Raw genomic sequence first — 27,490 nt, 5'->3', positions numbered from 1 at the left:
AATCTTTCTTCACAATAGTCCAGGCTTTCTTGACAAGCACATGACACAACTGCATTTCCCAAAGCAACTATCAGGAAGGTCAGGACTCCTGCATTAGCTGGATAGAGAAAATGCTGCAATGCAAAAATGCCAGACTTCTTTCACACTGTTGTCATCCCTGCTGTAACACGATTTAGAGTTCAGCAGTAGTTCACCAACATCTTGCAGTTTTCTAGCAATTAAACTGGGAAATCTGCCCACTGAATATTCGCCAGATTTACTGATTTAGCAAGTCCATTCATTTCAATGGAGAGGTATTTAGCTTCATGTAATATGAATATTTTTTATCTTGTTAGTTTAAGTATGAGTATTTTTGGAATTTCCGATGTGTTTGTGCTTCAACTTATTGTATTTTAAAAGGTTCAAAGTTCAAACTAAACTTATTATCAAAGTACATACAGCATATTCACCATATACAATACAACCCTGAGTTTTATTTTCTTTTAGGCATACACAGTAAATCCAAAAACCATAATACAATTAATGAAATACCTTACCTAACAGAATGGACATTCTGTCAATGTGCAAAAAACAACAGACTGTACAAATACAGTTTATATATATATATGGAGAACATGAGATGAAAAGAACTTGAAATTGTGGCCATTGTTGGTGGGAGCATTATGGTGACGGGACAAGTGAAGTTGAGTGAAATTATCCCCATCAGTTCAAAATCCTGATGCCTGAGGGGTAATAACTGTTCCTGAACCAGGTAGTGTAAGGCCCGAGGTTCCGGTACCTTCTTCCTGATGGCAGTAGCAAGAAGAGAGCATGGCCTGGGAGGTGGGGGTTCTTGATGATGGACGCTGCTCCGTGTAGATGTGCTCAATGGTGGTGAGGGCTTCATCTTTAATTTACTGGATCATATCTAGCACTTCTGGTCAGATTTTCTATTCAAGGGCAATAGTGTTTCCATACCAGGCCATGATGCAACCAGGCAAAATACTCTCCACCACACATCCTTGGTCTTGTTGACATTGAGTGAGATGTTGTTGTGGCACCACTCAGCGAGATTTTCAATCTCCCTCCTTTATGTTGACTCATCGCCATCTTTGATTTGGTCAATGACAGTGGTGTTACCAGCAAACATAAATGTGGCATTGGATCAATGCTTAGCCTCACAATCATGAGTATAAAGTGAGCAGAGTAGGGGGCTCAGCCCATAGCCTTGTGGTGCACCTGTGCTGATGGAGATTGTGGAGGAGATGTTGTTGATCTGAATTTACTAGGTCTTCAGGTGAGGAAATTGAGGATCAAATTGTACAAGGAGGTATTGAGGCCAATGCCTTGAAGCTGATTGATTAGTTTTGAGGGGATGATGGCATTGGATGCCAAGCTGTAGTCAATAAAAAACACCCTGATACAGGCATCTTTTCTATCCAGATGTTCCAAGGTTGAATGAAGAGCCAACAAAATGGCATCTGCTGTTGTCCTGTTGTGATGGTAAGCAAATTGGAGTGGATCCAAGTCGCTTCTTAAGCAGGAGTTAACATGTTTCATCACCATCCTCTCAAAACACTTCATCACGGTGGATGAAATGTTTTAACTTTTCAAGATGTTTTAAATAATTTTAAAACATTTTTCTATTACCTTTGGTAGTTTTCGTATTTGTTTATTGTTTGACAACTTTAACTGCAGGGTCTGCCTTGGGGTCATTCATTTATTTCTGTGGGATTTATGATTGGAAGGTCCTGGGCTAAGGCTGGTGGATGCATAGCAATACCAGGTGGCTCTCAGAAAATTCCAGCACTATGACCTCACTTGTTTTATACTCTAATGTAACGTCAACATATTTTGTCCAAAGTAATTACTTTAAACCAATGCACAATGCCAGCAATAGAGAAGCAGCATCAACTTATACAAGGACACATTTTAATTCTTATAATTACTCAGAGCCATTCCTGGCTTCATTCTATTGTATATAGTAAAAATCATTAAGTCCCTCAACCTTAACCCCTCTGAAGTCTTTCCAATAAAAATAGCCTCCTTCCCAGGGGCCAGTGAAGGAAACGGACAATTTCAATAGCCTAAAGCTAGCTACAATCAAATGTTCTCAATATTAAATCAGGCAAAAATATTTCGTGGCTTGTTAAATAATCCCTTTTTATTCAAATTTATACCTGCCAAGATTCACTTATCTATGATTAGCTGATGTCAGCAGTGTAACAGCATTTGCTGAGGACTATAATTTTTAGTACAATAAAGCTTGCATCAACCATTCCCACTCTTACACATCAGTTCATTCCATCAGGCCTTTCAAGATGCTTCTTAAAGAGAACCGCAGAAAAAAATGAATGCTTAAAATGGATTAAATAGCTCTTCAATGCACTTGGGGTAATTTGTATAATTTGACCCATTCCTCTTTTGCATCAGTTCCTCTACAGTGTGTTCTGTCAAATTACAAAAATGCCTAACAGTATATCTAAATTTGAACTAATTTTGTTCTTCAGGATTATCTTTACCTCTGGATGTATTATAAATAAACACTCACATTTCTAGGGGCTGTGTAAGTGTTGATAATCTTCTGCAAGATATACAGAAGGCAGTTTAATGTATTCTTTCTTTATTCATTTGCCCTATTTTATGTTAAGAATTGTTCTTCATATTGCAACAATATTTCTTTTCCACACAAAAATAGGAAGCTTGAAATGTACTGAGAAATTATTATCCCTTTCAAAATATTATGATGAACTTAGTAGAGAATTATTTCTTTCACACTTAAAATGATCCTTTTAAGTATAAATCATGATTTCATAAGAATTGGTACAATAAAGGAGGGGCAGTACTACTACGGTGGTCTATTTTGAATTCCTCATGAAGTAGACCCACAAATTATATTACAAGGCATGAAATCAGGCATGACCAAGACATTATTGCTGCTCTGCCCACTTCATAAGTATAATGTGGGTATTAAATTAACTAATATGGTCAATGACAGATAATAGGAAAATAGGGGCCCCCTCAGGTTCACGGCAGTAACAGAAATTAGTGTTTTTGCACTTCCAACCCTCATGTGCATTGTTTTCTTGCTATTCTGGGCATTTATATGGCATTTTTGTTTACATTGGCTCTCGGCATGACATGGTAGATTTTCCTCCAGCAGAACAAGAATAATATCATGGAGATGAGCAACATTGTGAGGGAGTCCTGTTCACCTTTAGGGCAGAGCTTTATTAGAGAGAACTATACTTCATGATGGACAGATTCCTATCCTACACAAGCATTAAACTTATGCTATACAGTATAAGCAGTACTATTAAATAAGACATGCTGACAATATAGTGCTGTGCTTTTGTCTAGGTAGACACTGCACAATGAAAGTCAAGAGAGCAACTACGCTTTTACATATATGCCGAATATTATCCTAGCGGTTGTATAACAAAACAGGACTTTGTGTCAATCAGAAAACATAATGGGTTTGCCTAAAAGGGAATTATTATTGCATAGATCAACCTGTATATATAAGTTGTCTTTTGTATCAGCGTGATGTACCACAAGATACAACTAAAATTTGTATTAGCTTACTAATGTGCCAAAATATATTCACTATACCATGGTTTAGTCATCTTTGTACTACTACTTGGTCTGAAGGTGAAACGATTACAACACAGGGTGCACAGGAGCGAGATATACCAGATAGTTGAATGGTGTCGCAGCAACAATGTAAGACAAAAAAGATGATTGCGAACTTCAGGAAGTGTAGGACAAGGGAACATGAACTAATCCTCATAGAGGGATCAGAAATAGAAAGAGTGAGCAATTTCAAGTTCCTGGGTATCAAGGTCTCTGAGGATCTAACCTGGTCCCAACATATTAATGAAGCTATAAAGAAGGCAAGACAGTGGCTATATTTCATTAGGAGTTTGAAGAGATTTAGTTTGTCACCTAAGAGTCTTGTAAACTTCTATAGCTGTAACGTGGAGAGCATTCTGACTGGCTGCATCACTGTCTGGTATGGGGGGCGGGGGGGGGGGCTACTGCACGGGACTGAACGAAGCTAAAGAAATCTGTAAAATTATTCAGCTCCATCTTGGGTACTAGCCTCCATAGTACCCAAGACATCTTGAAGGAGAGGTACTTCAGAAAGGCAATGTCCATTATTAAGGATCCCCATCACCCAGAGCATACCCTCTTCTCATTGTTACCGTCAGGAAGGAGGTACAGAAGCCATACCCTCTGCTATATGATTATTCCTAAATGGACATTGAACCCATGAACACTAACTCACTTTTTTCTTTAATATATATTACTTCTGTTTTTGCACTATTTTAAATCTATTTAATATGCATATATATACTTAATGTAATTGGTTTATTTATTTATTTATTTTCTTTCTATATTATCATGTATTGCATCGTTCTGCTGCTGCTGCTAAGGTAGTAAATATCACGACATATACCGGTGATAATAAACCTGATTCTGATACTGATATAATTATAATCTATTCGAATTTTCCCAATCCTTCAAAAAAGGATGGAGGTTGATATATTTAACAATAATGTTAATACGTTTACTGCCAGATGACCACTAATTCCAGCACAGATTTATAAAACCGGATTTACTCAATCATCATTTGTAACAGTTATAATCAGTTGTATGGTCAAGAGTATCAGTACATTGTGAGCAATATTTCTCTGCAGCATTAATGAATCCTCGCCTTGCACTGAACAAGTTTATTTTGAAAGTATCTAAACCAGTGCCAGGAACATTTGTGTTAAATACTGTAATAACTTGCTCAGAAGATAATTATTTTGTGTCAAACAAAATATGAAAATGGACTTTTTTTGTAAATATCATCATTTGAAGTGTACAATAAATATAAACACATGACCTGTAAATATTTAATCATGTTAAAATATTATTAATCAACTATCTCGTCAGCAGTACAATATCATTACGCAAATACAATAAGTTTCCCATAAAATGAAGTACTATTTGTGAATGTGTTTTCAATTTCTCTCACAACACCTATGAATACTTCTTTTTTTCCAAGGATCCTCCTCCTTTCCCTCTGCTATTTTTCTGCAGAACTTATGATCTGGTATATTTAGTTTCCAATCTCGAATATCTTACAGCCACAGATCGGTGATGGATACACTGTCACGTCCTCTAGTCAAATTTGCCTGCAAAATTCATTCAATTTGTTCCTCATTCTCTATGAATATATAACAATGTTTTCTTTAGTGGTACAAAATATGCTGTCTTGCCTATGTATTTATTAGTTCTTCTGTGAATTAAATTGCCTCATGTCCTTTAGTATCTCCCATCTCCTGTCATTACTTTACACTTTCCTTTTTGCTTTGTGTTAGAACAACAATTAATCCCATTCTTATTCTATGAATCCTTCTTGCATTTCCCACACCTACCCTCATATGTATCTTTAAATCCCTGCTCCAGCCTGCTTCAGATGCAACCCATCATAATCATACAACTTCTTCCTATCCCAGTGCCAGTGTCCCATGAGTTGGAACCATGAATTTAAGAAGTTAATAAGTTTCAAGCTATAATCTTTGCTTGTTCTTTAACTACTTGGAGTTCGGTTTTTGTTTCAGCCAGGAGCTTGTGTCAATTGTTTTCTGTTTGTTCACAAAAACAATTATTCCCACTCTCTATGGAATAATTCTAAGAAGGTGTGAAATACCCCTGTTTTGCTGCCAGCTGGACAATAACTTAAGGCCAATTTATACTTCTGCGTCAAGTCTACACCATAGGTATGGCTTAGCTGCGTACCCTACGCCGTAGCCTGACGCAAGCCTTCCCCAAAAATGTAACTATGCGTCGTGGCGATGCAGACCGCAACAACTGTGATTGGTCCGCTTGGTAGCATTGCATTTCCTCCTACGCTGCAGTAGCTTCCCATTGGGCGACTGAAGGCCAGGGAAGGAACTCTGGCTGCAATGCTTTCCATAAAGCTTTACAGACCTCCGAAATTATGGAGGACCCTGTGTTTGACGCCAATTTGTAGCTAGCTGCTACAGCCTGTTGACTTCCACCTGAAGCTGAAACTCGAATGGTGATTGCCAGTCTCTGAGTATACTGTGTGTACACTGATGCGGAATAAGTTGTCGGAGATGATGAACCAAATCGTCAAATCTACCTGCCAACATCCAAAAATATTTGAAATGCATTTCCTCGTCCATGTCTCTCGGTGGTCGGACAAGCACAGAAAATTCACCCTCCTTCAGTTTCAGTTGCCCTTGTTTGAAGTGGCATAGAAACCCCACCGCCAACTAGCGTTTTGGCGCAAGTGATGCAGAGACACCAACACACAAGTACAAATGCTCACAATGGCGTAGGCCACTTGCGTAGGCTACTACGCAGAAGTATAAATCAGCCTTTAGGGCTATTAATTCTGTCTTTACAAGATGCTCCTGTGCTCCTAATCATAGAATCTCTTATCAACAACATATTATGCTACCCACTCTCTCTTTGTTCTTTGGATGGCCACCTAGTCCAGGGCACTATATGTCAGTACTCTGTCACAGCATTTTGTCTTTCTTACAATGGTAGCAAGTATTGAATTGGATCCTTTTTAACAGATCCCCATCCTCCATTTCAGATGGGCTTCCCTCTGTATTTCATCAGTCACAAACCCTTTTCTGAACCCAGTTCTTTCCATGAGATACGACTGAGTTCTGGAACAAAAGGACCAAATAGCCACTCATGACTTATAGGAGGAATATTCCTAATCTATTCTATTGAACAATGACTCCTTTGGTAAACAGGTGCATTTGGAACGCATACACTTCAACATTCAAGGTAAATTTATTATCAAACTACATATATAGGCAACCAACAGGAATTCTGCAGATGCTGGAAATTCAAGCAACACACATCAAAGTTGCTGGTGAACGCAGCAGGCCAGGCAGCATCTATAGGAAGAGGCGCAGTCGACGTTTCAGGCCGAGACCCTTAGTCAGGACTAACTGAAGGAAGAGTGAGTAAGGGATTTGAAAGCTGGAGGGGGAGGGGGAGATGCAAAATGATAGGAGAAGACAGGAGGGGGAGGGATGGAGCCGAGAGCTGGACAGGTGATAGGCAGAAGGGGATACGAGAGGATCATGGGACAGGAGGACCGTTAGTCTTGTGAGACCATGGATTTGCACTTTGGAACATTTCCAGGGCTCAGGCCTGGGCAAGGTTGTATGGAAGGCCAGCAGTTGCCCATGCTGCAAGTCTCCTCTCTCCACACCACCGATGTTGTCCAAGGGAAGGGCCGATACAGCTTGGCACCGGTGTCGTCACAGAGCAATGTGTGGTTAAGTGCCTTGCTCAAGGACAGAACATGCTGCCTCAGCTAATGCTCGATCTAGCGACCTTCAGATCACTAGACCGACCCCTTAACCACTTGGCCACGAGCCAACACATCAAACCACATATATGTTACTATATATTAACAAGATTCATTTTCTTGCTGATATTTATGGGCATGAAAAGAAATACAATAGAATTTATGAAAAAAAACCTATACTAACGAAGACTGACAAACAATCAATATGCAAAAGAAGACAAATTGCACAATTAAAGTAATACCGAGAACATGAGTCATTCAGACCCCTTGAAAGTCAGTTCTGTAGATCATAGTATCAGTTTACAGTGATTGTGATTGAAGTTATCCACACTGGCTTAGGACCTTGAGGGTAACGTCTGTGCCTGAACCTGTTGGTATGGAATCTAAAACTTAAGTATCTTCAGCCCAATGGTAGTAGCAAGAAGAGGGCATAGCCATGATAGTTCAAGCTCAGTTCATTGTTATTCAACTGTACACACATATACCACCAAATGAAACAATATTCCTATGAACCAAGGTGCACAACACAGTACATAAAACCTATACACATAACACATAAAGTACTATTACCACAGATAAATTAACAAATAATAAGGCGCATATAGGTTACAAGTTAAAAAGTAAACAGTATATGCTACTGGAGCTTCATACGTGATGAAAATTGGGTGGTGGCAGGGAGTCCAGTCGTCTCAGGGCCTGGTGGAAAGAAGATATTGCTCATCCTAACAGGAGAGTGGAGGTCTTTGAGGATATATGCTGCTTTCTTGTGGCAGCATTCCACATAAATATACTCAGTGATGGGGAGGCTTTTGCCTTTGATGGGCTGGGCTATATCCAACACATTCTGTAGCCTTTTTCATTCCTGGGCATTGGTGTTCCATATCGGGTCATGATGCATCAGTTTGGATACTCTCCACTGTGCATCGATAGAACTTTGTCAAAGTTTTTGTTGACATGCGAGATCTACACCAACTTTGAAAAAAGTAGATGGATGAATGAAGAAATTCTAAATCTGCTGATGGCTACTTTATACTTTATATTTTGTACTTTATTGTCACCAAACAATTGGTACTAGAACGTGCAATCATCACAGCGATATTTGATTCTGCGCTTGATACTCCCTGGATTACAAATATTAAATATTAAAAATATTGGGATTATCGTTGCCTTCGTAAAACACAAGGGGATCTTGGGCTGAAGCAAGGAGCAGTTGAAGATGTCAGCAAACACTCCAGCTAGCTCGCATGCACAGACCCGGAGAACCCATCCTGGGACGCCATCCGGGCCCATCACCTTCCTTGGATTTATCTTCAGGAAGGCCCTTCTAACATCCTCCTCAGTGACGATGAATCTCGATGCCACCGGGTCCGGTTCATCCGGAGGGAGCGGGACTCTGCTCTTCTTTTCGAATCTTGCGTAGAATACGTTAAGTTCGTCAGGAAGAGAAGCGCCACAGTTATTGATATTCCCAGCCTTTTCCCATTGCTAGATTAGTGATGTTTAGGATTGGTGATCCAGGAAGCTACCTAACAAGTAACACACGTACCCTGTTCTACAATACCAGTCTATATCATTGATAATTCAAGATTTAGTTTGTTGTAAGTTATTTTTAAGTCAACATACTAATTTGTACAATACATTTAAAGCTGAAAATTTAAATTAACATCTTCATCAAACTAAAACTTTCAGTATTTATTACTGACATTGATGGGCTTCACCAAAGTTTGGCACACCTCAAGTTGCAAACCTCAAAGACACCTCCCTCAACAACCCTACTGACTGTTGAACTGTGGCACCCAAAATGCTATCAGATTTTTACTCTCTTTTATGGAACACTGTGGTACATAGATGCATGACAGGAGAAGAGCAAGGAGAGATGCACTTAAATGTCCAAACTACTATGGAAGTGAATACGTTCCTTAACACTTCTACTGCTCATTGTTAAGTCCATGGCCAGTGGTGGGACTGAAATGTTCAAGAAGCTAGCATCCTCATTTCTTATCCTCATCATTACTTCTCATTCACGTCCTCTGTGATCAGATCTGTCTTGATTTTTTTAAATGGCAGGGCAGGTTTGACTGGTCTTCCCCTTGGGTTCTGCCACTGTTTCTTATATGCTTGTGGTCCATTCTGACTTACAAGTTCCAAATGGCTTAAACATACACCCTTTAGTTCCCTTCTGCAACGCAGCATTATCTGGGCCACACAATTCAGGTGCTGATAATCTGCAACTTGTGTAGAAGGAGCAAACAGACAGTGATGGCAAAGGAATACATCACCTAACTTAGCCGTGGCAACCATCGCTTCTGATACTGACACAGCAGCTAATTTCGAGGATAGCCCAGAGGTGGGATCTAAACTGGATATGAATGTTTAGGGCAGGGGTTAAATTTAGCTCAGACGTCAGTAGGACAGGCCACATATTAGTTTTGTTTTGTTCTGCAGAGGATTTCAATGTACCAGCCTTCACAGTAAGGCTGATGGTAATGTACGATGCAAGGATTAATGCTTTGTCCAACTGTAGGCATGCATTCACTTCAAGGAGAACGGAGGAGTCTGACGACAACTTAACACAGGAGCCTGGACCCTTTCTTGCTTGTTTGGAAGTGAAGGACACATTTGTTTTCATACTTCAGGACTCAATCATGGTATAAAATCTCAAAGGTTTTAGTGTGCAAAAAGCAGAGGTTAACAAGGTTCTTGATTAGTGAGGGAACTGGGGATGCAGTTGAGAGGGAAAATAATCAACCATGATCAGGCTGGCATGTAGCGTAGTGGTAGGCACAATGCTTTACAGTACAGGTAACGCAGAATCAATTCCCGCTGATGCCTGTAAGGAGTTGAACATTCTCCCCATGACCACGTGGGTTTCCTCCGGGTGCTCCGGTTTCCTCTCACAGTCTAAAGTCGTACCAACTTGTGGGTTAATTGGTCATTGTAAATTGTCCCATGGTTATTCTCAAATTAAACTGGGGGTTTTCTGGGCAGCATGTCTCAAAGGGCCAGAAGGCCTATTCCGGGCTGTATCTCAATAAATGAATAAATGAATGATCGAATTGTGAAACAGTCTGACTGGGCTGAAAGCAGTAATTCTGCTCTGACGTCTTATGGTCTAAAAACAGCAGCTATCTATCATCTAAGAGCAATAGTAGAATCTTAAATGACAGGCATGCAAATTCAGATCGGTGCCATCAAAGATTAGAGTATAGATTCCAACGACCTCTGCTTCAGCAGATTACTTGTGCTGCTATGTCGCTGGCTTCAGGGAAGATGTCTGATGTCTGGATAAGAGGATTGCAATCCCACTATTACCACTCCACCGGCAACCTCGCTATTGACAGCTGACCCAAGCCACTACCAAGGAGGTATGGGCCACAGCAAATTGTTTGCTGCTGGAAACCACTAAATATTTGTAGATCTACACTGACAAACTAAAGAAAACAAATAGGAATTAACATTTAAGCAGTTACTTCCTTTAAAATGGGGTTTGTGATTAAGTGGATCCCTGCTACTCATTGCATGTTCAGTCACGTATTATAAAAAGGAAAGTTAGCCGGAGCATTGAATTACAAAACGGAAGCATTGACATCAAATCAATGTTACACATTAAGATCTCCGACAGGCTCTCGCTGCACATACACCAACCTTCAGCCAACAGAACAATTGCTGCAACGTGCACAACTCCAGAGGATGTCATTTTAGATGCGGAAAGATCCGCAAAAATGGCAATTTCAATTATTCTGGCAAGGATAATGTTAACATACTGCACAATCACAGCAATCCTTTTGTGTGCAAGATTAAGAGCTAATAATGGAAAATTAACCAGAAGAGACTTACAAAACTTCCATTCCTTGACCATAATTTATTTTGGAGTTTGATATTGCACATTAAAGCAGCACAGTGCTTTACAATACAGGCGACGCATACTGGGTTCAGTCCCTGTAAGGAGTTTGTACATTCTCCCTGTGACTGTGTGGGCTTCTTCCAGGTTCACTGATTTCCTGCCACAGTCAAAAGACGTAGTGGCTGGTAGGCTAATGAGTCTTTGTAAATTGTCCCATGATTAGGTTAGGATTAAATCAGGGGATTTCTGGGTGGCGTTGCTCGAAGGGCTAGAAGGGCTGGAAGGGCCTATTCTGTGCTGTATCCTAATAAATAAATAAATTCTATTCAAGTGATGATTTAATCACAATATACGTACTTATAAAAAGACAATGACTTTGGACTTTATTTTTACTTCGAGGTACAGCATGGTAACAGACCCATCTGGCCCAACAAGCGCACGCTACCCAATTTTACACATGGGACCAACCATCCTACGAACTCATAGATCTTTGGACTGTGGGAGGAAACCGGACCAGCTGGAGGAAACCCACATGGTCATGGGGAAAACATACAAACTTCTTACAGGTAGAAGCAGAAATGAATGCTGTGCTGGCACTGTACTAATGTTATGCTAACCTATATACTATAAGTTATTCCGAAACATCTTTGGTAATTTTTAACCATAATTATTCCATAAGAAATAGCTTTAATTGCAAATCAATATTTCAGGTTATTTATGATATAGAAGTAAAATATTGATGCTGTAAAGAATCCTCCCAAAAATTAATACTGAAATTCAAAGAGTACTCTTAAATATATCCAAGATGTTTATGCTTCTAATTAATGAAAGATTCTTTTGGAAAATTAAATTAAATTAATGCAATTTTTGATATTATAATCTGGGAGGATCAAGTAAGAGGAGTGGGAATGCTTATCAAGTCTGCCACTGCATAACCAAATTACCTATAAGGATCTGAGGATTAGGAGTGCAGTCCATCACAGGATCAGTGTCAGTCATCGGAAAAGACTCAATCTGTGAGCAGTCAGGGTTTTGTCATATTATTCTTTGGAGCGTTAATGGTTGTCTGGTCAAGTGTTCAACTCCTGCACCAGATGATCTCATTCATAAATGACCACACAGAAAATTAATGTGTTGTTCAAAGAATGTTTTTAAAATATTGAATATCTATTTTGCCCCCTTTTAATTAAAGCCAACATGACCTGTTTTCATGTTGTTGAAAAGAACACAAATGTGAAAACAATGACAATTGTGGCTATGTTAATGAGTAACAGAAGCTGAATTCAGAAGTGGAGGAAGATAGCATTTGCATAAGAACATATGTTACTAGATGTTAAACTGCATTCAAATATTTTATGTACATGATTATCTTTCCAAATGAATTATTACATGTGCTCAGTGTTACCATTATAGCGGTTATTTATAATAAGAAAATTAACATTTCCTTAAAATTCTTTAACTTACAAGTTTTCTAAATACATCTATACAATGTGAATGTTGCTGAAAATAAATTTACTGTTCACTTTTAATTGCTCCATAAACTGAAGAGTCAGATAAACCTCAACCACATTGGTCAAACTGAGTAAGCATGGCAGATTTCTTTCCCTGAAGGATATTAGAAGCTCTTTTAACAACAATCCGGTATTTCTATGACCACAATTAAAGAGTCCAGCTTTTCACTCCAGATTTAATTCATGACTTCAACTTAACTTCCTCAACTATCTTTTTAGGATTCAGACTCACGTCTTTGGATCAATTGGACCGGCTTCTGACATAGTCTAATTACAAACAAGAGAAAATCTGCAGATGCTGGAAATCCAAGCAACATGCGTAAAAATGCTGGAAGAACTCAGCAGGCCAGGCAGCATCTATGGAAAAGAGTACAGTCGATGTTTCTTTCCGAGACCCTTCATCAGGACTAGGGACAAATCAGAGTAAGAAGTTGGGGGGAGAGGAGGAAGAAACACAAGGTGATAGGTGAAATGGAGGCGGGGAGGGGTCAAGATAAGAACTGGAAAGTTAATAGGTGAAAGGGATACAGGGCTGGAGTAAGGGGAATCTGATAGGAGAGGGCAGAAGGTCATGGAAGAAAGAAAAGGGGGAAGAACACCAGAGGGATGTGATTGGCAGGTAAGCACATCTTTCCCTCCCCCTCACCTTTTGCTTTCTGCAGGGATTGCTCCCTACGCAACTACCTTGTGCATTCAGCCCACCTCACTGATCTCCCTCCTGGCACATATCCTTGCAAACAGAACAAGTGTTACACCTGCCATTACACCTTCTCACTCACTACCATTTGTGGCCCCAAACCAGGTGAGGCAACTTTTCACCTGTGAAGTTGGGGTCATCTACTGTATCCAGTGCTCCCAGTGTGGCGTCCTGCATATTGGTGAGACCCGACGTAGATTGGGAGACTGCTTCGCCGAGCACCTACACTCTGTCCACCAGGAAAAGCAGCATTTTTCAATGGCCACATATTTTAATTTCACTTCCTGTTCCGACATCAGTCCATGGCCTCCTCTACTGTCATGATGAGGCCACACTTAGGTTGGAGGAACAACACCTTATATTCCAGCTGGGTGGCCTCTAACCTGGTGGCATGAACTTTGATTTCTTAAACTTTTGGTAATGCCTTCACTATTCTCCATTCCCCTTTCCCTCTCTCAAGTTATGTGCTTGCGGGTCCCTCACCTCTCCCTTTTCCTTCTGCTATAGCCTTCTGTCCTCTCCTATCAGAATCCCCCCTCTCCAGCTTTGTATCTCTTTCACCTATCAACTTCTTAACTATTTACTTTACCCCTCTCCTCCCTCCCAGTTTCACCTATCACCTTGTGTTCCTCCCTCTCCTCCCCCCACCCTCTAACTCTGACTCTTCATCATTTTTTTTTCTGCAGCGCTGCTGATGGGTCTCAGCCCATAAACGTTGACTGCACCTTTTTCCACAGATGCTGCCTGGTCTGCTGAGTTCCTCCAGCATTTTGTGCGCATTTCCTGACTTAGTCTGATTGCTTAACCACCACACTACCAGACATCCGTCAGGCACACAGGTTTACTTTAACAATGAGAATTCCAAAAACACATTTCAATTAATGACATTCAACAAAGATTTGTTAAGGGCAAGTTGTTTCTAACAAGCTTGACTGAGCTTTTCAATAAAGTAGCAAACATTGGATGATTAGTTGTTGATGTTGTGTAGAAAGAAATAGGAGCACAGAATAGTAGGAAGCCATTAAGTCTCTTGAGCCTACTTAGTGAAGTACTCAGTTATGGGCAGAACAAATTGATTGGACTGTGAAATGAAGGTACCTATGGCATCAGAAGAAAGAGAGAAGAGGGGAGAAAAGATCCAGTTGTGGAGATGATTTAACAGTGTGAGGCTGTAGAAAATTGTGGGGATCAAATGCCAAATGCTCTTTTCTGTGATTATTAGTTATAGTCATCAATTATAGTGATGACTGGGAGTGTTGACCGATAGGGAGTGAGGGCAGGGATTGGAAGTCATCACTGGCAATCAGGAGGGATGGTCTATATACTGGCAGTATGTTTCTAGGGTTCGCTAGGGAGATTGCCCAAGATTGCTTGGGAAGATAATCAGAAAGGATTTGTTTGTTTGTTTGGTTTGGTTATTTATTTACTGTATATTTAGAGATACAGTGCAGAACAGACCCATCTGGCCCAACGAGCCGTGCCATTCAGCAACTCACTTATTTACCCCTGGCCTAATAACAGGACAACTTACAATGACCAATTAACCCACAAACCAGCATGTTTTTGGAACGTGGGAGGAAACCAGAGCACCCAGAGGAAGCCCATGTGCCCACAGGAAAGACGCACAAAGTTCTTTCAGACGCTGGCGGAATTGAATTACAGACAGCGATGCCCCAAGCTGTTGATTAATGATTGATGAGGGTTGATGATTGGATAGAACATTTGCGCATTGTTTTGTGGGATGCTGCAGATGGGACTCAGAAATGAGATGATTGAGAATGTCGCTTGTCAAGGAACCATTTGGAGGGGAATATCTGGCTAAGTTAACAATATAGGCAGCCCTCAGGACATTCTCATGAGAGGGTAGAGCATGCGATTAGTAACAAAGAATATTTTAAGAACCAAGCTGGAAGAAATTGGATACCCATGTGAACTATCAGTTCACAAACTAACAATCTCACTGTGCTTTTCAGAACAAGTTCTTCACCTACCCCTGCACCTCCACCCTCACTACCATTCAGGGCCCCAAACAGGCCTTCCAGGTGAGGCAAAACCACCTCTGAGTCTGTTGGGGTCATATACTGTGTTCGGTGCTCCCGTTGTGGCCTACTGTATATCGGTGAGACCCAACATAGATTGGGAGACTGCTTCGCCATGCATCTACGCTCCATCTGCCAGAGAAAGTGGGATCTCCCAGTGGCCATCCATTTTAATTCCACTTTCCATTCCGATTCCAATATGTCCACCTGTGGCCTTCTCCACTGTTGGGATAAGGCCACACTTAGGTTGGAGGAACAACACCTTATATTCCATATAGGTAGCCTCCAACCTAATGGCATGAACATCAATTTCTCAAACTTCCAGTAATGTCTGCACCACCCCTCCCCTTCACAATTTCCCATCCCCTTGCCCCTCTCTCATTTTATCTCCTTGCCTGCCCATTGCCTCCCTCTGGTGCACCTCCCCCCTTCTTCTTTCTTCTATGGCCTTCTGTCTCTTTCACCAATCAACTTCCCAACTCCTTACTTCATCCTTCCCCCTCCAATTTTCACCTATCACCTGGAGTTTCTCTCTCCCCACCCCCCACCTTTCAAATCGACTTCTTAGCTTTTTTTCTCCAGTCCTGCCGAACGGTTTCAGCCCAAGATGTCGACTGTACTTTTTTCCACAGATGCTGCCTGGTCGGCTGAGTTCCTCCAGCATTTTGAGTGAGAATCTCATTGAGCAGTTTTTTTAAGATTCATTTAGTGACATACAGAAGCAGTGACTAAGAAGGTTAAGGCCTCTTTCTACGTACAGAAACCTGTCTGTAAAGTTTGTCATCTCGCAGTGAAGGAGAAAAGATTCTAACAATTTGTTGAATTTGCACTGAAGTGGGGTTTCAATATTAAGGAATTCTTTGTCTATAATTCAGTGATTCTGAAGCACCTTTTTTATTTAACACTTGCAAAATAACTTTTACAATTACATTTTCTTCATCAGTTGATGATTAAGGAGAACATTACTTCAAAGCTAGAAATAATATTTGATACCTTGGTACTTCAAAGCTTTCTGGATTTATTAGAAGTCTAAAAACAGAACTAGAATATATCTACAATGTACCAATGCATTAATATGCCATAAAATGATTCATCATAAAAATAAAATCAATAAATTGCCACCACTGGAAATAATTTAGTGATGCGAACACTTTGAAGTTAACATATAGCACCACATTGGATGTCAAAAAAATTCTAATGGATTTAGCTTTCATATACATGCACAAAAATGCACACTGAAATATAATATTAATTTTTCTATGGCATATAGAATATAATGTAGAACAGTACAGCACAGAAATAGGTTCTTCGGCCCACAATGTTGTGTCAGATGAATTAATTATATAGTCCATGAGCCAGTCTTCATCAGAGGATCTGAGGTGGAGGGGGTCAACAACTTCAAATTCCTCAATGGTGTCATTTCGGAGGACCTGTCCTGGGTGCAGCACCTAACTGCAATTATGAAGAAAGCACGGCAGCAGCTCTACTTCCTTAGAAGTTTGCAAAGGTTGGGAATTACATCTAAAACTTTGACAAACTTCTATCGATGTGTGGTGGGTGTATATTAACTGGCTGCATCATGGTCTGGTATGGAAACACCAATGCTCGTGAATGAAAAATTCTACAAAAATAGCGGATACAGCCCAGTCCTTCATGGGTAAAGCCCTCCCCACCATTAAGAACATACACAAAGCGTTATTGCAGGAAAGCAGCATCAGTGCCCCCCACCACTCTGTTCATGACCTCCATCAGGACAGTGGTACAGGAGCATCAGGACTCAAACCAACAGTTTCAGGAATACTTATTACCCCTTCAGCAATTAGGCTTTTGAACCAAAGGGGATATCTTCACTCAACTTCACTTGTCCAATCACTGAAATGTTCCCTCAACCTATGGACTCACATTCAAGGACTCTTCATTGCATGTTCTCGATATTTATTGTTTATTTATTTATTATTATTATTTCTTTCTTTTAGCATTTGCACAGTCTGTTGTATTTTGTAAACTGGTTGAACGCCCAAGTTCATGTGGTTTTTCTTTGATTCAATTATGGTTATTTTTCTATTATGGGTTTATTGAGTATGCCCACAAGAAAACGAATCTAAGGGTTGTATATGGTGGCATATATGTTGGTGATACATTTGCTTTGAACTTTTTGAAATTTGAAGTATGATATTAAGTATACATAAGGAATGACTGCTGCACATAACTAGGCAAACATGCAGCACAGGTTAAATAGCTTGTTTCTGTTGATGGATTGAAAGCAAGCTTGTTCTTGCAAGTCAGTTTCTATTGTTTGCAGGTAAAATGAATTCTTGTTTATAATACCTCTGTATGATAGTGTCTTCATATGTTGATTTACTCATGACATCATTAATGCTGCATTTAGGATGTGATCACACTTCATTATTGGTTTTCTATATATGCAAATGAATTTCTCGAGTTTCTGATTTCCTAATGCATTGCCCTGAGAAACTTCAACTTAAATTCCCAAAATAAATCACAAATCACATTTTTTTGTTTTGTAAAATAATTATGAGTGTTCATGTGTCTGTAAATATTACCACCCTTGTTCTGAGTGTGCTGCTATTGTAATCAACACTTCAATAAGAAAACTATTCTCTCACATTATCTCTTCAGTCTGCACCAGCATCAAGCAGCAAAGGTGCATGTAAAAAGAGTAATGTAGCCATAGATTGGCAATAACCAAGGAAATGTAGATTTGTCATTTGACATAATTCCATTATTTCATGCACAATGACACAATTAATGTTCCAAACTTGTGTTGGTCAGATCCTCGTGCTTCTCCCTCCTCCACACTCTCAATCAAGGTTCTTGTTGGAAATAACAACCACCCACAAAGCCCACCTCCACCATATTATGTACCAGTTTCAAGCAGATTCTATGCTTTGTAGAGGTGTTTGCAATAAATGTCATAACTGTCAGGTAAACTGTTCAAAACATGGTTTCCTATTATTCTGCTACAGTTATTCCATGAACATTTAATATTGAAACTTTGGGGTTAAGTTTTGCCTTACTGTCTCAACTTGAGTTACTGAAGGAAAAGGATGTCAGAAAATCTTAAGGAGATCAGCTGTGCTGCACTACCATTGGTTGTGGGCCCTGGCCTGTCATACTCTCAGGCCTGAAATTGTTGACCAAAGTTTGCCAGTTGTGAAAGAGAATGTAGAAACCTCACAGATGAGCTGGTTTTGAAATTTACAGTGCCACCAAGAAACAGAGTAGAAAGCTATCATGATGTGAAGCAACAGATAAGATAGTCTGAAAAGATTATCAAAAGTCCGGAGGCGCTTCTAAAGGCAATATTTATATTTCAGATTTTCTACGGTGTTTTTCCCATATTTAAATTTTGGGTCCACACTAACTTTCAGAGCATTTCAATTCACAAAATGAATTTGTCTGTAAGCCCTCCTTCTGTTAGGCAATGTACTTTAGGAGAACAAATCCTGGTTGGACATATAATGTAAATTGCAAGGACTTGAACAGCATTGATGTACAGAGGAGCATCTGGTTGCAGGTCCATAGTTCACTGAAAGTGACAATGAAGGTGGACAGGATAGTGAAGAAAGCAGTTGATGAGTTTGCTTCCATTGATTAAGGCTTTGACAATAAGAGCTGATGCATCACGTTACAGATGTACAAAACATTGATTGGATTGCATTTAGAGCATTGTGTACAGTTATGGTCACCAGACTATCAGAAGGTCATAGAAAGAGCGCAGAACAAATTTAGCAGGGTTTTTCCTGGAAAGGAGGACTATAATCATAAACAGAAATTTTAAAGCCCGTGTTTTATTTTCACTGAAATATAGGAGCCTGTGTGGTGATGATACAGAGGTTTACCAAATTATGAGGACAACTGTGGGATAGATAGTTAGAAAGATTTTCAGAAGGCAGGGGAAATATAAAGCATTGGTTTGGGTGTGGTTTGTGTGTGGGGTGCATTGGTGGCGAGATTTAAAGGAGATCTGCAGGGTAAGTTTTTCACAAGATGGTAATGAATATTTGAAATAAGATGCCAGATGAGTTATTGGAGGGAAATACTATTACAGGATTTAACAGCTATTTGGATAGGAAAGGTGTAGTGGGATATGGGTCTACTGCAGATCATGGGATGAGCACAGATAGGTAACACAGGCATGAAGTGTTGCAAAAAGTCTGTCTCTGAGCTGGACTTTTGTATGATTCTATGACTGTGGCAAACTGTTTCCTTCAAATCTGGATCTCCAGGATAAATAATGCCAAGCTCTGTCCATCAATTATCATTCAGTCAGAGACGGTATGTGCACAGGGAGAGCATCATCCTGAAACTGGGCTACTTTTTCTTCAGTGACAGTGGACAAGCCTCCCTATTGGCATCATACGTAACAGTGGTTCAACTTCGGAAGCTGTGAAATGAATACTTCTGCTAATCTGGGGCTCAGTCACACACATCGGAGGCTTCCGCATTCCCAATGACTTATTATTCTTATTTGTACTATCTTTGAACAATAGTTACTGATGCCTTGAACACCATTTTGAAGTGAACTAATATTTACCCTTCAACAGTGAGTTGTTCTCCTCCCACTCACCTTAAGAGCTTCACAAAGTGTTTCATTTGTACAATGCTGATCTTAGAGTTTTGAATAATTGTACAATTAAGGTTAGGCTGAAAATGCAATTTTGAACATCCTTTATATTCTTTACAGTATCTATTTATAAGTAATAAACGATGACCAAAAAAATCTGCAGATGTTGGACATCGAAAATAAAAAAGATAAAATTCAGGAAACATTCAGATAGTCAGATAGCATCTGTAGAATGAGAAATCCAGAACTAATTACTTTTCCCACTTTCCAAGTGCTAATGAAGGGACTTTGAACAGAAACTTTAACTCTGATTTTCTTCCCACAGTTGCAACATAACATGCTGAGTGTTTTGGAGGACTTATGTTTTAATTTCACATTCCTTTTATTTGCTTCAGTGTCAAATTTTGTTCAATTATTCTCATGAGTAGCTTTTTGGAAAAGTTTCACTATGATAAAACTGCTTCTTAAATTTTTTCCCTTCAAGGTGCTACTTTCAATGAAGGACTTCCTGCATCAGTCACACTCCGGGTGTCTCTGTGTGGTGGGAAGGTGAAAGGGTGGAGTTGGTTGAACACTTGACTGATGGGGATTGGGAAGAACAAAACCAGTGTCCCATGTGTTAAACAGTGGGAAGATTTGAAATTGGAGTGGTCAGGAGCAGGAGAAACGGTGGAGGGGTGTGGGAGGGGGGCGTTATCACATCTTGGAGGAATACAGATCAGGAACTGAAGAATAAACTGAAGATAACATAGGTGGGATGTTAGGGCAGGAACATGTTGTGTATTTAATATTTCAGTAGTGTTTGAGTTATATTGTAAATATATTGATAGATTAAACATTCTTGTTCATTTAGATAATTCATTATGGGTTACATGCAAAAATAAATGAATTGCATATGATACTACCATGTGATACATGCACAGCTTGCTTAAAATAAAAATGAAATTGAATACATTATCCCAGACTCCTTTGTTTTCTACTTTATGACAACCTACCTATTGAAGCGTAAAAAAGTGCAGAAAGAAACAGCTGAGTAAAAAAAAAGCACAGCATTTTTTATTCTTTGGAGCAGCAAGTTTTCTTTGCAAAAATGGAAGAACAATCAGGTTAAAAAAGGCAGAACATGGAAGAATTTGTGGGTTCATAAACAATGAGTAATGGGTGATAATAATCATAAAAAAGAGCAGAAATAGCTGGCTACATCGGAAAGATTGAGGTGTTTGATTGCAAAAAATATAATTGGAATATGTATATGGAATGGATTGAGCAGACCTTTAAAGCAAATGGAATAGCCAACCAGAAACAAGTGCATGTTTTGCCAAGTGCATTGGGTGGAAAAACATAGTTTGCTGAAGTGTTTGTCTGCTCCAACCAAACCAGTAGAAACAAACTTTGCTGATATTGTGAAAATAATGCAGAAACATTTAGAACTGAAGCCATTGTTGATTGCGGAATGCTTTCGGTTTCATAAGCGGAATCAAAAGGAAGGACAGTTCATTACAGCTTACATGGCTGAATTGAAGAAGTTATCTAGCATATTCAGTTCAATGGTGGGCACTGAGAGATTGTTTAATTTGTGAAATCTTACAAGAAAAATAGTTCCTAATTGAAGCACAACTTACATTTACAAGAACAGTTGAAATTGCTGTATCAATGGAAACAGCAGACAGAAACACAATTGGGTTGCAGTCAGGAATGAAAGTGAATGTGAAAAAAAATTATAATGTTTAAACAGAAACCGGCCTGGCCAAACAAATTGTTACCACTATGGCAGGAATTCACAAACACCGACCATTGCAGCTTTAAAGGAATCTTGCAGATTATGCCACAAAGTAGGATATAAAGTAGAATTTCAGACAGACAAAAATAAATGGACTGCATAGGGAACAGAGGAAGATATAAAGTCAAGTTGTAGTTTCAAAAAGAGCGGTAATCTGCTGTTGATGAAAAACCTGATAATGATGAGAGTGACACCTGACTAAATAACCTTGAGATTTACAATGTGAAAACAAACAGTAGACACGCACTATGGCTTACGCCAGAAGTGAAAGGCAAATCAATTGAAATGGAATTGGACATTGGCTCGGTTGTTTCAATCATTCCACAAAATGAGTTTGAATGAGGTTTCAATGATACTGAGCTGAAGCTTGCAGATATCAAACTAACAAGTTATACTGGAGAAAAGATAACTCCTGTGGGAATGACTTTCATAACAGTGAAATATAACAAGCAACATTGGGCGTGTATGTGATAAAAACAGGAAGGCCAGCTTTGCTGGGATGTGAGTGACTGAGAAAACTACAACCTGATCTGAGATCCATTCACTATTTGCAGGCCACATTGCCTGCAATGAAGCCAACTGAAAGCAAATTGAAAAAGGTACTGGAGGATGCCACATCTCTCCATGCTGTACACCAAAAACTGTTCCCCAACAGAGGACAAACGGGTGTTGGTGCCAACCTCTGCTCCTTTGGTTGGAAAGTATATTCGACCAAGGAAGAACTATGCTGCTCAGAGAAATCGTGAAAGTGACGAAAGCAGTCGTCCAACTTTTGTAGGCAACCTATCTAAAAAAGCTTCTGGTAAGTTAATCAGGTAGCTACTTGCAAAATATGGCTCGGTTTTAAGCTGGAAGAGAGTTCAAGGAGCTGCAGGAAAGTTACAAGCATTCGGTCTTTATGAGTATAAAGAACAAGAATCTTCTCTTCATGCTTTAGCTTATTGCATGAACTTCAAATGGGTGACAAAAAAGCTTGCAAAAGTAAATGCAAAGACTAAAGTCCAGCTGGCCAAAAAGAAAAGAGTCAATGAAGAAACAAAAACAGAAGATTCATCAGATGAAATTATGAATGAGGAAACTAAAGGGGAGATCAGATCACAAAAGCAACAATAGAAAGATTAATTAGAGAATACTCCAGTGAACTAAATGCACCTTCTCAAGATCGAGATGCACTTCCTGGAAAGAAGCAAAAGGAAAAGGATGTCATAAGTTCTATGGAAATAGAAGATGATAAATGAGACTTCATTTCTTGAGAAACCAACAAATTCGGAGATACTCACAAGAAACTAGAAGAAAAAGGTGAGAAAAAGAAAGAAAAGTAATTGAAAATGTGAGAACAAGGATTGAAGTAAATCCAGAGAGAAAAACTGAGAAAAGGAGAAGAAATGTGTCCATAGCTGTCACAGATACTTCCTGCAGTCTCAGAGTCAACTCCTACAACTACAATGGATGAGGCCCCAGAGCTGAGATTGTTTTCACAGCCACCAGTCTCACTTGCCAAGTAGAGTGACTCCCCTGTTCAGTAAAGACATTATCCCACAAGAGTAACCAATCTCCACAGTGATTAAATCATTAGGCATGAATGGGACAATTTAAAATTTACTGTGCTGTGGATGTCTGTATTTAGTAGTTGCATCATATAATATATTGTGTGTATAGTTAAGATGCATTCTTTACTGAGTTGGAGTTTATAGCTAAGCAGATAGGAATGTTGTATATTTAATACTTCAGTAGTATGTGAGTAATATTGTAAATATATTGATTGATTAAGCATTTGTGTTCATATTTGGTTATATGTAAAAAATAGTGAATTCCATATGTCATGACAGGACCACGTGATACATAAGAACATAAGAAACAGGAGCAGGAGTAGGCCATCTGGCCTTTTGAGCCTGGTTTGCCATTTAATAAGATCATGGCTGATCTGGCCATGGACTCAACTCCACCTACCTGCCTTTTCCCTTAACTTTTAATTCCCCTACTATGCAAAGATCAATCCAACCTTGTCTTAAATATATTTACTGAGGTAGCATCTACTGCTTCATCGGGCAGAGAATTCCACAGGTTCATCCACCTCTGGGAAAAGCAGTTCCTCCTCATCTCCGTCCCAATTCTACTCCCCCAAACCTTGAGGCTATGTCCCCTAGTTCTACTCTCACCTAACAGTGGAAACAACTTTCCTCCCCCTATCTTATCTATCACTTTCAAAATTTTGTATGTTTCTATAAAATCTCCTCTCATTCTTCTGAATTCCAGTGAATACAGTCCCAGGCAACTTAATCTCCCCTCATATTCTAACCTCCTCATCTCTAGAATCAATCTGGCGAACGTCCTCTGCACTGCCTCCAAAACGAGTGTATCCTTCCTCAAGTAAGGAGACCAGTACGTGAGTGGCTCACTTAAAGTAAGCATGAATTTAGTTGCATTATTTCAGACTCACTTATTTTTATTTAGTTTTTTGTGTTTTGGGGTTACAAAACAGAACAGGACCTGTGTGCCAAGGATTTTATATACCTCAGAAATTCTTAAGTTGGTGCTATGGGAATAAGACCAAGATGCGTAAAAAATTCCCCAGACTCTATATTTCAAGCTCCAACAATGACCATAAACCATTAGATCATAAGACATAGGAGCAGAATTAGGCCTTTCAGCCCATCGAGGCTGGTCCACCATTCCATCATGGCTGATGACAATGCTCCAATAGGGAAGAATATCATTATGTCAGATGTTTGTATGCCACTTGTATCAGGTTATGCAGGCATGATACATCCATATGACAACAACTGACCTGAAAATGGCTATTATCATGCTTCCTTCAAGGAAAAAATGATTTTCAGTTACATAACACTGATAAAATTGGAGTGCAATGAGATTTTTGTACAGCTATATGGATGCAAACTGCTGTTGCATTTATTTGTCCTGCAAGTTATCTGATAGATCATGTTCATTTTTCACGCCAAAAAGCCATTCCTACTTTTAACAGTTGGACACTCAACATTGAGCCATAAGGTCATGGTACAAATTCCAAGCAGAGCCATAATTACCTAATCTAGTCTGGCATTTCAGAGCAGTACTGTGGTAATGCCATTTCTTAGACAAGGTGATAAATCTGCCTGTTCAAGTGGTTGCATGAATTCCCATGGTACTATTTGAAACAAAGGCAGTGACCTAAGTGAGGGGATACTGATTTCTTAATCAATATCATCGGAAAAGGGAAAAAAAACTATTGAGCCAGTATTTACCGCAACCAGCAAGAATGAATCCACCACTCATTACACTTTTTCTTGCTAGAAGAATTTTTGTGAGCTTTCGCAAAGCAAGTTGTTGAAAGGATGAGACTGAAACAGCACAGTCTTCTCTGCAAATCATTTAGGACATCCAGAAACAAAGCATTCAGCAAAATACTTCCTCAAGACTTCAGAATTACCAATGAGTAGCGCAGTCTGAAGTGGAAAGTACGGGTAAACTAGTAAATATGAGTAAACAGATACAAAGAAAAAGTGAAAATAAATGTTGGTTTATGACACTATCTCTTTCAACAATCTCAAACAATTTGAAGGAATGAGACTACTACATGTAAAATTGAATGTTCAGTATTGGTCTTTTTTAACAGTAAAACATAATAAGGAGTTCAGAGGTTAATTAAATTGATACGAGACACGCTCTAATTTCTTTGACCAACTTAATTTACATTCTTGATGTACATCTGGCATTTCATGCTATTAATGCTTTTGCACATGAATCTAGACAGCAAAGTTATAGCTTTGAAATATGATCTTGGGAGATAATGCAGACACGATGTGAGTTTCATTCTGGGTCATCCAGGGAAATTCAGGCATGCAGTGTGGTGTCAAATGCCATTTTAGGTAAGTCAGTAACTTTCAAATGCAGTTAGATAACCCTGATCATTCAGTCGTTCCTCTAGAAGCAGATCTTCACTAAAGCTTGCTTCTGTAAAATCTGATAAGCACAATCCAGAGCAGTACTGGAAAATTGACTTATTATAGTCCTTTTTATAGACTATGATTATCTGACTCTCCTTCAGGTTCCAACACACCAACCCTTAACACAAACTCATGACCCTTGTTTGCCCTTCACCCATTAAACTAAACCATCCTCAGAAACATATTTGCCCCTCCAACAACTGAACTCTCCCAAACACTGAAATCCTACCCTTCCCACCAATGAACCTCCCCTTCTCCTAATCCTAACCCTTTCTTTTGTGATCCAGTGAACTGTAGTCCGTATGAGCACATGCACATTGGTGATGTTGGCTTGCATCAGCACAGAGTGCTGAAAAAAGTTGAAGCTGCTACAGAAATGCAAGTTCTCCCTACTTTCACTTTTATATCAGATCTGAATTACTGAAATGAACCATCAGGAATATTCTGGAATTTTGTTTGGTAACGTAGAAGAACATATCAAAAATACACAAGTATAATTGATAACAGGTTGTAGGAATACAGAGTCTAATTTTAATTTATTAATTACATAGAACCATTACTGGCATGTTAGCATTTATTTTTATCCTGAATTAATTACTGCACTGAGAGGCTTGTCAACAAATTTTAGCAGCAAATAAGAGTCAACCATCTTGCTCTGGTTTGGAGGTCATATATAGGCCAGATTGGTTAAGTAGAAGCAAACTTCCTTTCCTGAAGTATTTTAGTAGGTCAGACGTGTTTTTATTGTCAAGAAGATTTTTATGACGGTTTCATGGATGACGATATTGATACGAGATTTAAAGTCAATTTCTTTCCATTACCTGTATTTACATCCTCAGCTACCACAAGGGAAATTTGACCTCACCTCCCTGAATCAATGGCCTTTTCCTAATGGATGTTATTCCAGTAACAACCACTATGCTGCTGCTAATATCATTTCACGCTCTCGGAACTTCAAGAGTATCACCCAGCAAGGAACAACCTGAGGTTAAATGGCTCCAAGCAGGAACCTTTGCACGAAATGATGACAACACAAAATGGTATCAGGAGTAGACCATTTAACCCACAAAAATATTTGTCTATTTAGTGACTGATTTGCAAACTTAGGACACATATGTCTCTTGTTCCATGGTAGTGAAGATCATAGAATCCCGTTTTAGGATTTTACTGTATTACTAGATTATCCAATTCTTTATTGTGCTCATACAGTAGTAGAATAAAGCGTGCTGGCAGAAGGGAAGAAAATACAGGTGCATATGTGTTTGCGCAGGTGCAAAACACACACACACACACACACACACACACACACACACGGATGCAAACACAACATTAAAACATGCTTTGTTTATCCTGTTTCCTTCTTTGATTGTTTGGAAAATTAACTGGCATGCCTAGCACATTCAGATCTGTACAGATCAAATGAAATAATTTTCATGTTTAAAACCAAATGCCAAAATAATTTGTTCACAATCATTTTAGAGAAGAATTACAAAAAATTGGGTGGCTTTGCATTGGCCTGCTCCACAATTTCTTTCCAAGACTCCACATACACACTTGTCTCAATTTATCAACCATCATCCTACACCCACTTGCGGCCAAGTACTCCCAACCCAGAGTCCCACTCATGCTTTCATGGACACATACTCACACCAACTGGCCATCTTCCCACTCGCTCACTTCCACGCTGACTGATAGACTGATCTCATTTTCACATTGTTCACATGTTTCTTTCTAATATTTGTGAGGAATTTTAAAGT

General features: G+C 39.3%; 1 protein-coding gene across 12 annotated transcripts in view; it reads right to left on the bottom strand.

The window, feature by feature from the left end:
• Positions 1 to 27,490, bottom strand: part of rbfox1 (RNA binding fox-1 homolog 1) — a 1,583,823-nt gene that overhangs the window by 399,931 nt on the left and 1,156,402 nt on the right. The window lies entirely within an intron of this gene.

This window comes from Mobula hypostoma, chromosome 9, assembly GCF_963921235.1.
Source record: "Mobula hypostoma chromosome 9, sMobHyp1.1, whole genome shotgun sequence".
NCBI lineage: Eukaryota > Metazoa > Chordata > Chondrichthyes > Myliobatiformes > Myliobatidae > Mobula > Mobula hypostoma.
This window is presented reverse-complemented; position numbering and strand designations above follow the sequence as displayed.